Source organism: Macaca thibetana, chromosome 2 (assembly GCF_024542745.1).
Source record: "Macaca thibetana thibetana isolate TM-01 chromosome 2, ASM2454274v1, whole genome shotgun sequence".
In the NCBI taxonomy this organism is placed as follows: Eukaryota; Metazoa; Chordata; class Mammalia; order Primates; family Cercopithecidae; genus Macaca; species Macaca thibetana.
Genome location: NC_065579.1, coordinates 123015445 through 123028660, shown reverse-complemented (window position 1 = coordinate 123028660; position 13216 = coordinate 123015445). Strand labels below are relative to the sequence as shown.

At 40.5% G+C, this 13216-nt stretch overlaps 1 protein-coding gene and 1 pseudogene across 1 annotated transcript in view; both read right to left on the bottom strand.

Annotated features, from left to right (window-relative positions):
• Positions 1 to 13216, bottom strand: part of ARL6IP5 (ADP ribosylation factor like GTPase 6 interacting protein 5) — an 808776-nt gene that overhangs the window by 453642 nt on the left and 341918 nt on the right. The gene's annotated exons all lie outside the window — the stretch shown is intronic.
• LOC126948875 (60S ribosomal protein L9-like) lies at positions 11552 to 12420 on the bottom strand (annotated as a pseudogene).

Here is a 13216-nt window from a genome sequence, read left to right as displayed (position 1 = left end):
AGCTGTTCTTTAGTAAGAATGACTAAACATTTTCATTGTTCTGATGGTGATTAAAACAACTTAGCAACAGCAGTATCACCCCCTTAAGAAGAAAGAAGGCCTTAACAGGGAGGATGTGGCTGAGAAACACAGCTTCTCATAGGAAGCTGAAGTGTGAGATTACCTTATAATGCTGACCTTATAATAAGATGCTCTAGTTCAGGTGTGAGGCCAAGGTAATTCAGAGGGTCCTTGGAAATAAGCAGGCTGGATTCAGTGCATAACTGAGGTACTGCTTCTCCTAAATAACGTGCTCAATGCAACCTGCTTGGTGTAGATTGCATTTTACAGGCAGTAGTGCAGGGGTAATGATGTGATGGATTTGACAATATTCTTACTATACAATGTATTGAGCATTTACTAAGCACTTCATTCTTTCCATACACATTTTCACTGGAATGGTGTGAATTCTTACATCAGCCACCTAAAGTTAGTAGTGCTGTTTCACCATTTTACAAATGAGGAAACTGAGGCACACAAGCTTGAAATGACATGCCCTGTGTCTTACAGCTAGAGTATAGTAGAGTTAGGGGTCAAACCCAGGTTTGCCCACCTCTATCACCTGCTGATCTAATCACTCAGTCTCATGGGCAGCCAAGAATGGGAGAAAGAACCAGACCAGAAGTATTTTAACCAGTCAGGAGACCTACAGGAAGACACTTGGTTTTCTCGTCTCATCAAAAACCTGGTTTTAGGGGTTGAGAAAGCAAGGGTCCCTCTTTTCCCGGGAACACAGCTTTTCTGCTAGGTTGTTTTCAGTATCTTATTGATTCTGATTGGTCAGGTGCTCTTCTGTGACCCAAGGCCTGGGGAGGAATGGCTTAAGTCAATCAGAAACTCTGGAAATAAAGATGTGAGGTTAAAATACATGGCTAAGAAGGGCTGAGGGATGAATTCCACAAAGAGAAATCAGAAACCTGATATTGGGTGGGATTAAATAGATATCGGAGAGAGAAACAACATAGTCTCCCAATTTTGTAACATGATGATGAGATGCTTTGTTACAGCCAGTGCTGTGGCCAGAGCTGGCTTTTGCCTGAACAGTTATTTCAGGAGAGGAATTCTTCCAGGAGACATGTCTGACTCCTCTCAGAATCCTAGCTGTGCTCCAGTGGGGTTCTGCTCCATTTTTCTCACTTATTAAGTGAATATCATATGCTCAAGGTACATTTTCTCTCTTCCTGCTTGCATGGCTACAGAGCACTATGAAAAATAGAGACTTAAAAAAAAACCTGGCAGTGCAACCAATCTTTATGCAAAAAAAAAAAAAATCTCAGAGTCTTAAAGCAGTAGCCATAGCCCTAACGGAGGCTGGGTATAAAGGGAACTCATTGCTGAATTCCAGGTAATTATTTAGGCAACAGGCATCCTTACCATGCAGCACAGGAGTGTCCACAAATCTCCAATTCACTGTCACAGCAAGGAGAAAAAATACTTCCCTGTAGGAAGGGCCTTGGGTAAAAGGAAGGATAGCAGTTTGCTTTGTATATATACATTGCACCTGAGGTCAGCCCCTCGGGGAGGAGGCCCTGGTGGGAACAGCTCAAGCCAGCAAGGGCTGATTGTTGCTCCATTTAGAGAGCACCTGAGTTAAACAGGTGAAAAGCCTTTACTGTAAAAGGCCTCAGGGTCAGGAAACAAATAGCTGAGATATATCACTATGTGTGGGTGAAATGGGAGCAAATGAAATGAAGGTGATGTGAGAGTGGGATACACACACACACACACACACACACACACACACACACGCTCTGGTGCTGGGTGCTTGAAGATTTGCCAGCCAGGCCTGGTGCCTTCTAACAGAGGGTCAAAGCACTTCTGCCCCCTAACTTGCCCAGTGTCCCAGTCTCTTGGGCTGACCCTGGCTGATGCTGGGAATTCTTGTTACATACCTGATCCCCCAGCACCTAACATGCTGCTGGATACAAACAAAAACTCAAAATAAAAAAGTACTTGGAATGTTTGGCCATTTGGGCTGGACTTGTGTTTCTGGTTAATATTCTTGTGGGCTTGTCATACATTTTGATATGTAAAGCACTCATCAGTCTGGCGGCTGCTGGTGTCATTGACCGACAGAACTTAGGAAGGGTTCTTGGGGCTTTAGTGTGATTAGTAGGAGGAACAACCTCAGGGGAGGGGAAGGAAGGCATTCTCTCAGTAGGAACCACGGTGTGTCACAATTACTCATTTGCATATCAAAGACATAACCTCATATTAGACCACAAACTGGTGAAATCATGTTAGGAAGATAAAGATAACAATAGCAACACTTATCTGGGATTTTTTTTTTTTTTTTTGTGAGTGCTCACCATATGCCAAGCACATTTAAGGGCACTTAACACATTTTAGCACTTGCTCATCTAACAAATAGTATGACTTTCCCTGTTTCCCAGATGAAGAAATTAAGGCAAAGAATTTAGGTTACTTGTTGAAAGTTACACAGCTAGTAAGTGGCATATGCTGCTTTCAGTCTTCAGAGTGGTGGTTCTCAGACTTTGGCAAGCAATAAATTCCCTGGAGAGTTTGTTAAGAAGCACAAGGCTGGGCCCCAACCCCAGCGTCTCTAATCAGGTAGGTCTGGGATGGGCCCTAAGAATTTGTAGTTCCAAGTTCCCAGGTGATGCTGATGTTGATGGTCCAAGGGCCACACTTAGAGAACCAAACTCAGATAGGCTCTAGAGTTTACACCCAACAGATTTTGAGTGCAAAGAATATTCATGGAGAAATTGTGGCACATGTCACTTTGAACTTACACGTTACATTCTTGTCATAGGATCCAATTTTTGTGCCCAGATGTGGGACATTTTCTCTCTCACCTCCAAAACCATGAGCATCTGAATGGTACATGATGAGCATTTTGTGTAGATTTCCCACAGCTGCTGGTGTGGAGGTTGACTTTTCTTCTCCTTATTCCTTCTCAGAGTAATTTGTTACCATGGCTTAAGGAGCCCTATATCTGGTAGCCATCATTTAGTGATTGGCTAAATAAAATACATACATTGAAACAAAATACCTACAAAGTTTTGGGGAAAAATGGTGGTCCTCATAAAATTTATTTTCCCCTTTTTATGGCTGGCCAGTTAGAAAAATTATTTCCCAGCTATCTATGCAGCTAGGATGTTGTATGAGTCCATTCTCATGCTGCTAATAAAGACATACCTGAGACTGGGTAATTTATAAAGGAAAGAGGTTTAATGGGTTCACAGTTCCACATGGCTGGGGAGGCAAATCGTAGTGGAAAATGAATGAAGAACAAAGTCACCTCTTACATGGCAGCAGGCAAGAGAGCATGTACAGGAGAACTCCCCTTTATAAAACCATCAGATTTCATGAGAATCATTCAATACCACAAGAACAGTATGGGAGAAACTGCCCTTATGATCCCATTATCTAATACCTTGCCCTGCCCTTGACATATGGGGATTATTACAATTCCAGGTGAGATTTGGGTGGGGACACAGCCAAACCATATCAGGTGGTGATATGATTAATGTTTCCCTAAATGAAATGGATGCATTTTTCATTTTACTTTCTTCATAAGAAAATTTCTTGCCTTGAATTTCCTTGTTTTTTCCTTTCTGTGAGCTGGAATACAGACAGGATAGCAACCCAGCTTTGATCTTACAGATGATGACAATACCTTAGGGATAGTGAACAACAAGATGGGAGAAAACTGGGTCCCTGAAAGACTGTATGGAGCAGAGCTTCCCTGCCATCCTGAACCTCACATCTCTAAACCATTTTATGGGAAAGAAACAATCTTATTTAAATCAGTAAATTTTCACATTGTTCTTTGCTACAGCATCTTAGCCTTGGCAATAAATAATACAGATAACATATGATGGTATACATATATTGGTTATCTAAAATTACACCCCCAAACTTAGTAGCTTACAGCAACTAACATTTACTATCTCTTTTGTTGGTCAGGAATTGGGAGCACATTAGCTGACTGGATCTTGATTGAGGTCTCTCCTAATGCTGTAGATAAGATGTTGGTTGGGGCTGCAGTAGTCTGAAAACCTTATTGGAGCTGGAAGATGAATTTCCAAAATGACTCCCTCACATAGTCATTGATAGGAGGCCCCAGTTCCTTGCCTTTCCATAGAGCTACTTAAGTGTCCTTAAAACATGGCAGTTGATCTTGTGAGTGATCTGAGGAAGAGGAAGGAGGAAGCCACAGTGCCTTTTGTGACTTCACCTTGGCAATCACACTGTCACTCCTACTGTATTCTATTGGCGTGCTGAGCAGCCCTATTAATGTGCGAGGGGACTGCATAGGTGCATGAATACCAGGAAGAAGTCAGCCAGATGGCTGGGGGCCATCTTGGAAGATTGCCACCACATGGTATGAAACTAGTTCCAAGGTGAACTCTTAGCTAGGTCGGGAATGGCAGGCACAGGATGTTTAGATTGTTCAGGTTTTATGGATATGTATACATACTTATGCACACATACACATGTATATGCTGAGTGTCTTTCTGAAAGGACACTTACCAAACTGATAGCAGAGAAGGTGAGTTAGGGTACTAGGGTGTGAAGAGTAATGCCTTTTACGATATATCCTTTTTAGAGTTTGATATGTATATTTGTTTTTAGCTAATGTTTAGTCAAAACATGATTTTTTTTTCCTTTCTAACTTTTAGGTTCAAGGGGTTACATATGCAGATTTGTTACATGGGTAAATTGCATGTCACTGGGGTTTGGTGTCATCAGTACCTGGATGGCAAAGGTAGTTTTCCAATCCTTACTCCACTTTCACCCTCCACCCTCAAATAGGCCCCTGTGTCTACGATCCCTTTTCTGGGTTCATGTATACTCAAAAAACATTACTTTTGTTAAAAAGCCAAACAAAATTAAAAACTAAAACCAAAACAAAGTGACAAAAGAAACTGAAACAATTGTTATACAAACTTGAGTCCAACATACAACCTATCCAAAAAAAGCAAGCTTGCATTAGAATTTGATATTGCTTTTGCTTCTTAGACTGATAACCGACTATGAGTTAAACAGTGTTTTTTTTTCCTTTGTAAAAAGAAATTTTCCAAAGCAACAGTTTTTATGAATAGTTAATACCTTTTCTGGGATGCACAAAAATTTGGAGGTTTAAGTGGGAAGCTCAGGAAAGTACACAGTGTCATCAATAGCAAATGTATTCAGTAGGCAGAAATAACAAAGAAACATAATGAACTCCATTTTTCTCTTTCAGAAGAACAACTTCTTTTATGTAACCAAAGGTATTTAAAATACTAATTGATATGGCTTGTCTCTTGAAACAAAGCAGTCAATGACCACAGAATTGCAAAGTTGTTTGCAAACAATGAACAAATCCTGTTCCCTGAAATGTTTTACTGAATATCTAGACTGTGTTCTTCAAAAGGCAATGGGAGAATTTTTATGTTAGCTAGAACAATTATTTAACAGAAGTAATAACACTTCTTTGCTCAGGACCCAAAGATTGGAGCAGTGAATGGGGTTTATGTAGATAACTATCAATAAAATGGGAGGTGGCAAACTGTTTCTCTATTTTTGACCATTCACAGCTGGTCATCCACATTAGTGCATCTCAGATGATGCATGGTGACCAAAGTTTTAAAACTTTCCAATCTATGGTATGACCCGTATGCAACCCATGCCACATGTGACTCATCGGATGAGTAAGACGACATTCGAACTAGTCTTTTCCTTTTAAACAAGGTGAGTCAATGGAATACATGCTTGGATATTATGGCAATTTCAAATTGCAATGGAAGTTTCTAAAAACTTTCTTTCCATTTTTATGCTTATCCCATCCCAGACCTATTCACATATTTCACAAAAGGCATTAGTCACCAGGTCAGACAAATAATACTACAGTAGATTATAGTTAATGGGGAGGAAGTGATTTGGGACAAATAAAGTATGATTGGAGGTGTTTGTTTTCTTTTCTTTTTTTTTTTTATTTGTGTGTGTGTGTGTTTTTTTTTTTCTTGAGATGAAGTCTTGCTCTGCTGCCCAGGCTGGAGTGCAGTGGTGTGATCCCAGGTAACTACAACCTCTGCCTCCCAGGTTCAAGTGATTCTCCTGTCTCAGCCTCCTGAGTAGCTGGAGCTGTAGGCACCTGCCACCATGCCTGGCTACTTTTTCTGCTTTTAGTAGAGATGGGGTTTCACCATGTTGGCCAGGCTGGTCTCAAACTCCTGACCTTAAGTGATCTGCCTGCCTCAGCTTCCCAAAGTTCTGGGATTACAGGAGTGAGCCACCACACCTGGCCCAGTGTTTGTTTCATATGTATTGTTGTGGGTTGAATTGTGTCCCCAAAAAAGATATATAACAATCCTAATCCTTGGTACCTGTGAATACGACTGTATTAGTCCATTGTCAAATTGCTATAAGTACCTGAGACCAGGTAATTTATAAAGAAAAAAGGTTTGCTTGGCCCACGGTTCTGCAGGCTGTACAGGAAGCATGGCAGCATTTGCTCAGCTTCTGGAGAGTCTGCAGGAAACATACAATCATGGCAGAAGGTGAAGGAGGAGACAGCCCTTCATATGGCCAGAGCAGGAGGAAGAGAGAGGCGGTAAGTACTACACACTTTTAAACAACCAGATCTTGTGCTAACTCACTCATATTACAGTACTAAGGGAGGCTGGTGCTAAACCATTCATGAGAACTCTGCCCCCATGACCCAATCACCTCCTACCATGCCCACCTCCAACACTGAGATCACAAGTAAACATGAGATTTGGGTGGGGACACAGATCCAAACCATATCAACCTTATTTGGAAATACGGTCTTTGCAGATGTAAGCAGGTTGAAATGAGATCATACTGGATTAGGGCAGGTCCTAAATCCAACAACTGGTATCTCTATAAGGTGAGAAAGAATTGAAGACCAAAGGAGACATGGGGAAGAAGGCCATTTGAAGATGGAGGCAGAGATTGGAGTGATGCAAATTTGCAGCTGCAAATCAAAGGAACACCGAAGATTGCTGGCAACTACAACAGGATAGGAAGAGGCAAGAAGGATCCTCCACTTCTAGAGCCTTCAGAGAGAGATAGCCCTGCCATTATCTATTTTTTTTTAAATGATGGGGTCTTGCTCTGTGGCCCAGGCTGGAGTGTAGTGGCATGATTACAACTCATTGCAGCCTCGTCCTCCTGGGCTCAGATGATCTTCCTGCCTCCCCTGAGTAGCTGGGACCACAGGCAGATGCCACCATATCTGGCTGATCTTTGTATTTTTTGTAGAGATAGGATTTCTCCATGTACCCCAGGCTGGTCTTGAACTCCTCAGCTCAAGTGATCTGCATGCCTTGGCTTCCCAAAGTGCTGGGATGACAGGTGTGAGCCGCTGCACCTGGCCAACACCTTGATTTTAAACTTCCAGGTCCAGAACTATAAGAGGCTAGATTTTCATTGTTTTGACAGCTTGTGGTTTTTTTTTTAAATAGTAGCCCTAGGAAACTATACCAGCAGTGGTGTATTAGTCCATTTTCACATTGCTGTAAAGAACTGCCCGAGACTGGGTGATTTGTAAAGAAAGGAGATTTAATTGACTCACAGTTCCACATGGTTGGGGAGGCCTCAGGAAACTTCCAATCATGGCAGAAGGGGAAGCAGGCACATCTTACATGGTGGTAGGTTAGAGAGAGTGGAGTGTGAAGGAGGAACCATCAAACACTTACAAATCAGACTTCGTGAGAACTCACTATCACGAGAACAGCATGGGGGATACCACCCTCATTATCCAATCACCTCCTACCACGCCTCTCCCTCAACATGTGGAGATTATGGGGATTACAATTCAAGATGAGATTTGGGTGGGGACACAGAGCCAAACCATATCAAGTGGATACTGTGGAACAACTATATTAAGAATTAATATGTACTAGGTAATAAATGGTTTTTATGGCTGAATAAGTTTAACTTGAATAAAGTTAAGTATTTTATCTCTATAAAAACTTCTAAGGGCTTTTGACCTAAGATTAGCAGCTATAGCTGACTAAACACTTCCCTTCTTTCCAGAAAGTATGTTGAAGACATTAGGCACATTAATGCAGTTGATTATCACAACTCTATGAAGCTAGAGAATATTACTCTCCTCATTTTAGAGATAATAAAACTGAGGCACAGAATGGTGAAATACTTGCACAATGGGCAGATAAAAGTGGAGCCAAGATTCAAAGCTAGACAGTTGAGTCCAGAGCCTGGGCTGTCCTGTTATATAAGGAGCCCTGGGGATCTTTAAGGTTTCCCATCATGATGGTGAATCTATGTTTCGTGTGTGCGGAGAATTCATGGGATGAATGTTCAATGGAAGAGGACTGCTGACCTGTCACTGGCCACACATTCTACTGCTTAGAGTATAATTTCAGGATTCAAGCAGTTTAGGATCCCTGGAAACATTAACTGAAACAATTATTAGTGTCCTCCAGTGGTGGCAGACATATTCAAAGAGCTGAACAAATTATTTTTCTAACTAAATAGTCTCACTTGGAATCACCTTTTTTTTTTTCCTGCAGGACTCAGGATTTGAACAGGAAGGCACACATTGGTTAGTGACCAATACAGTCTGACAAAAGCAGAAGAAGAAAAACCCACACCAGCGAGTGGAAAAAGGAGCTAAATCAATGGGCTGTGAGAATTGAAGGAAAGCTGATTCGGGTGTGAAGAAATGGTATGGTTGTGAGGCATGCCACGTTGCTGAAATGATGAGCTTGTTTAAACAAATGAACAACCCAGAAGAAATCAGGGAGACCTAGACACAGAACCAGTGGGATGCAACTATTGGCAAAGGGAAGGAAAGTGGGAAATACCCAATCGCAAGCATTTAAAAATCCACACATTCAGAGAATGGAGTGGGTGGATGACTGCAGAGGAGTAAACGATGGTGCTTTTGGTGTTAGAAGGTCAAGATCTGTTTTCCCACTCTCAGAAGATGACTTGCTTCTTATTTGATCAAAAATAGTGGAGCCGTCAGAAAACAATTCCCTCCTATTTTCACCACCAAATCAACCACCCACCTGCATCTGTGCCCATTGATTTTCCTTCCCACCTGGCACATGGAATAAATGGCCCCTTCTCATATCTGCCCCTCCACCTATGCTGTGGAGGGTGTTCCTTCTCACCCTCCCTAGGACTTTCCTTCTGTAATCTTCCACTTTCTTTTTTGTGTCATTGTTTTTTCACTCATTACAGGATCATAAAAATCAGTTTATAATCATTCTAAAATTATTTCCTTCTCTGAAATGTTTTCCCTCAAAGCTACAGTCTTCAAGCTACAACCCTATATTTCACTCCCCTCCTCCTTTATAGCAAAACTGAAGAATTCCTCGTATTCTATTTTTCCACTTCTTTACTTCCCGTCTATCTGGAAAGCACTCTAATCAGGCTTTTATCCAGACCATTCCACCGAGTTATTCTCTGTGTCTTTGTCATCATTAGAACGACTTTGGGTCACCTAACACTTTTCTAGAACATACCATCTCCAGAGCATTGTGTCTTTAGTTTAACATGCAGTCCTTTGGGAATCCAGGTATTTTGCTTGTTTTGGATATTTTATCCTACAAGCTACAGTATTTATTATGTAACATTAGGACATTCCCCCCCGCCACCCAAATCTGCAATGATTACATTTATGATTTCTCCAATGCCACTGCCTACTTTGTTTTATTTCAAAGAGATTTTTAAAAGACCCGTTTATAACATTGAACTTTTGTAATTGTGAGGGTCATCTCTCCAGAAATAAATACTCAATCTGTGTATAAAGAAAAGCAAAAAATAAATGTAAGAAATCAATTATGTTTAGGAGCCTCTCTCCACAAGTATCTTAAACTAGAATTGACTGAGTATCCTTCAGGTGAGGTCTTTCCTAAATTACATTTGGTTTTTCACAGTAAAGTAATTGAAAAACTTTGTAAAGACTTGTATGTTTTTACTTGTATGTAAAGATGATTCCCTATTTTCTGAATGGTGAGCTTTGGAGAAAACACCTTACCTCATATTCAGGCACGTATGTTGTTTAAGGCTACATAAAAACCAGATTGATTGATCTGTCACAGTGGTTGAAGTAAACCTTACCCTGTATACTGACAACAATTTCTCATAGGCCCAAACAACTAAACCACTTTTCTGCAAAGCAACACATCTTGATAAAATCCTGCATTCCCTGTCTCATCTCGTTCATTTTCTATGTAAAGCACCTCTTGAACACACAAGTGCCCCACAGAAAAATTGTCAGACCTTTAATTCCAGGTACGAACTTTAGTATTCCATAATTCATGGGCTCATGAAACCCATTTCATATTTATAACCTATTTTTAGAATATTTGGCCTGTCCCCTCTTTCTGAGGTCGGTTTCCTCATCCAGGACATTCAGGTTGTCGTCTCAAATCAGAAACAATAATGAGATTGCCTGGGGGTACATTTCCTTTAGCACAGGTCTCTGAAGCCCACACATAGTATGTTCTCATTCCAATGGAATTTTTGGATACTTCTGCCGTCTCATTCTGCTGCCCCAAAATTTTTCAAGAGTTCAGAAATGGATGACTATAGATTTGAGAAGTGAACATGTAGAGTAGACATGTTCCTGATTAGTAATTTTCATTTTTAAGAAGTTCAACAAATGAAAATCTTTTAGGTGATTTATAAATCTTTCTGTCACTAAAGATAAGATTTAAAAAGAAATGTTTAATTCCTGCTCTTTTTTCAACATCACTCTGCCTTCCATTACTACAAACATAAAAAGTACTACCACAAAGAAGAATAAGTAATAAGGTCTACCTATATTCCATGATTTATAGAGTTGGCCCAAGGTCATGTACACAACCATGTGGCATGACTTCAGTTCACCAATACGTAGCCTTCTTTCTATGCAACTGGCCTCCTACTTAAATTCTCCCCAAAACATCTTTTGGCTTAAAACATTTAAAACCATAGCCATTACTGCAAAACAACAATAGCAACACAAAGAATATCAGCTATTATTTATTGGATATATATTAACTTTTAGGATATATTTAAGTGATCTACCCAAATTATCTCCTTGCGAGTTAGACACTATAATTAACTCAATTTTTCAGATAAGAAAACTGAGGCTTAAAGAAGCTGAGAACTTCCTAGACAAAGCTATTTAAGTTGAGGGCTTGATGAAAATCCATGCTCTTCTCCTCTTTGTATATTACCCCATTCTCAGAGCTAAAATGCACCCAGTAGATTCTCTGATCCAACTGCCTCATTTTCAGGATACACAATGGATGCCAAGAGAGGTAGAGTGACTCATTTGAGGTTACACAATAGCTGACTCAAGATCATAGCCTGGATCCTTCTCATTTAAGTCTAATGGTCCAGGTGCAATATGATACTGCATCCAACATAATTAGGATCCTGGAAGACAAGGGACTCATACTGGCTTTCCCTGCCCCCAACTCCCAAGATAAATAGAGGCCTTTTATTGCATCATTAAAATATTGCAAATAGGTCTTAGGAATTATCTGCTATCTTGTTTCTGTAGCTGGACGACTCTTAGATCTTATTCACCAGCCTGCAAAACTGTTCTGTTTTCAGTGACATAGATATCATCCCCAAATTTTCTGATATCCTTTTTAACTGTTGTGATTTGTTCAATCAAAGCAGTTGAATTTGAAACAAGATAAATGTTTCCTTCAATGATTAACTCACCTGGCCGGGTGCGGTGGCTCATGCCTGTAATCCCAGCACTTTGGAAGGCTGAGGCAGATGGATCACGAGGTCAGGAGATCGAGACCATCCTGGTAACATGGTGAAACCCCGTCTCTACTAAAAATACAAAAAATTGGCCTGGCGTGGTGGTAGGCACCTGTAGTCCCAGCTACTTGGGAGACTGAGGCAGGAGAATGGCGTGAAGCCGGGAGGTGGAGCTTGCAGTGAGCTGAGATCGCACCACTGCACTCCAGCCTGGTCGACAGAGCAAGACTCCATCTCAAAAAAAAAGGATTAACTCTGAGCTTGAGGTACTGAACAAGAAACACTTGGCCTCATCCAGACCCTGCAGATGTATTTTTCACCCAAGAAATTTTGGATTTCAACAAGAGACCCATTCTCCTGGATAACAACATTGATGGGGGAGTGAGTATACACAGACGTCATCTTTTAACGAATGTCCAGTATAACACCCTTGATCATGTTTTGTACCTGACTACAAATAGTGCAAATGGTAGCCAGTTCCTTTCTATTTCCCCACTATTTGCCAACCTGGAGCTTATTCTTTTGCTTTCTGAGGAGATGGAGTTCTACACTGATGTAATTGAAGTCCCTCTGCAGGGTTTCTCTGAAGTCCTTCATAGCAACTGTGCTTCCCTTCAGAGTGATGTCCATGTTTTCTGGAATGTCCGCAGTCAGATTGCTGAGAATGGTTTTCATTCTTGTAATAGATGCAGCAAAGAGACACACTGGCTTTTGACTCAAAGGAAGCTGACTTGAAAATGTAGTAGAATTGTGTACAGGCACACACTTAGGAGAGACAGTGGTGAATTCTTAGTTCCAGTTACTTTTCAGCTTCTTTTAGTTCATTCCCATCATGCTAAGTTGAAAACCTTCAGCCTATACAAAGTGCTACCATTGATTTAGTGTCTAACCGTGTAGTTGTTTGGATAAGACTCAGGAGGAAATCCTTTTTGTTCATCTCATCTTCCTGAACTTTGCTCTAACTTCACTCATCACATTTACATGGAAAGTGAGACCAATAGACTAAGATATATTTAGAGATATTTTGTATGCTGCATTTTCATGTTAGTTATTCAAAGATAAATAGAACATTTTCTCTTTTCAAGCTTCTCTATCCAATATCTATCATACATCTATCTAACTATCCATCCATTTATCTATTCTCTAATTAAATTTTTACTTCTATAGTGATCAGCTGAAAAGACATACTTATACACCAAACCAAACAGGATAAAATAACTTTTTATCTCGTACAGCTAACAGCTGACTCTCTATACACTCTGATTCCAACTATGCTTTTGTTAGGTTTTTGCCAAAACATTTCGCTGAGCCTGATGTAGAATTTTAGAACCACTTCTGAGGTTGACTGCCAAACCTACAAATTAATAAAATTAACAGGGACAGTGACTCCAAGCAGTGGTGGCACAAGAGAGGCAATTGCACAAAGTATGCCAGAGATTTTGATCAACAAAATTCTTCTAACAGATTGCCT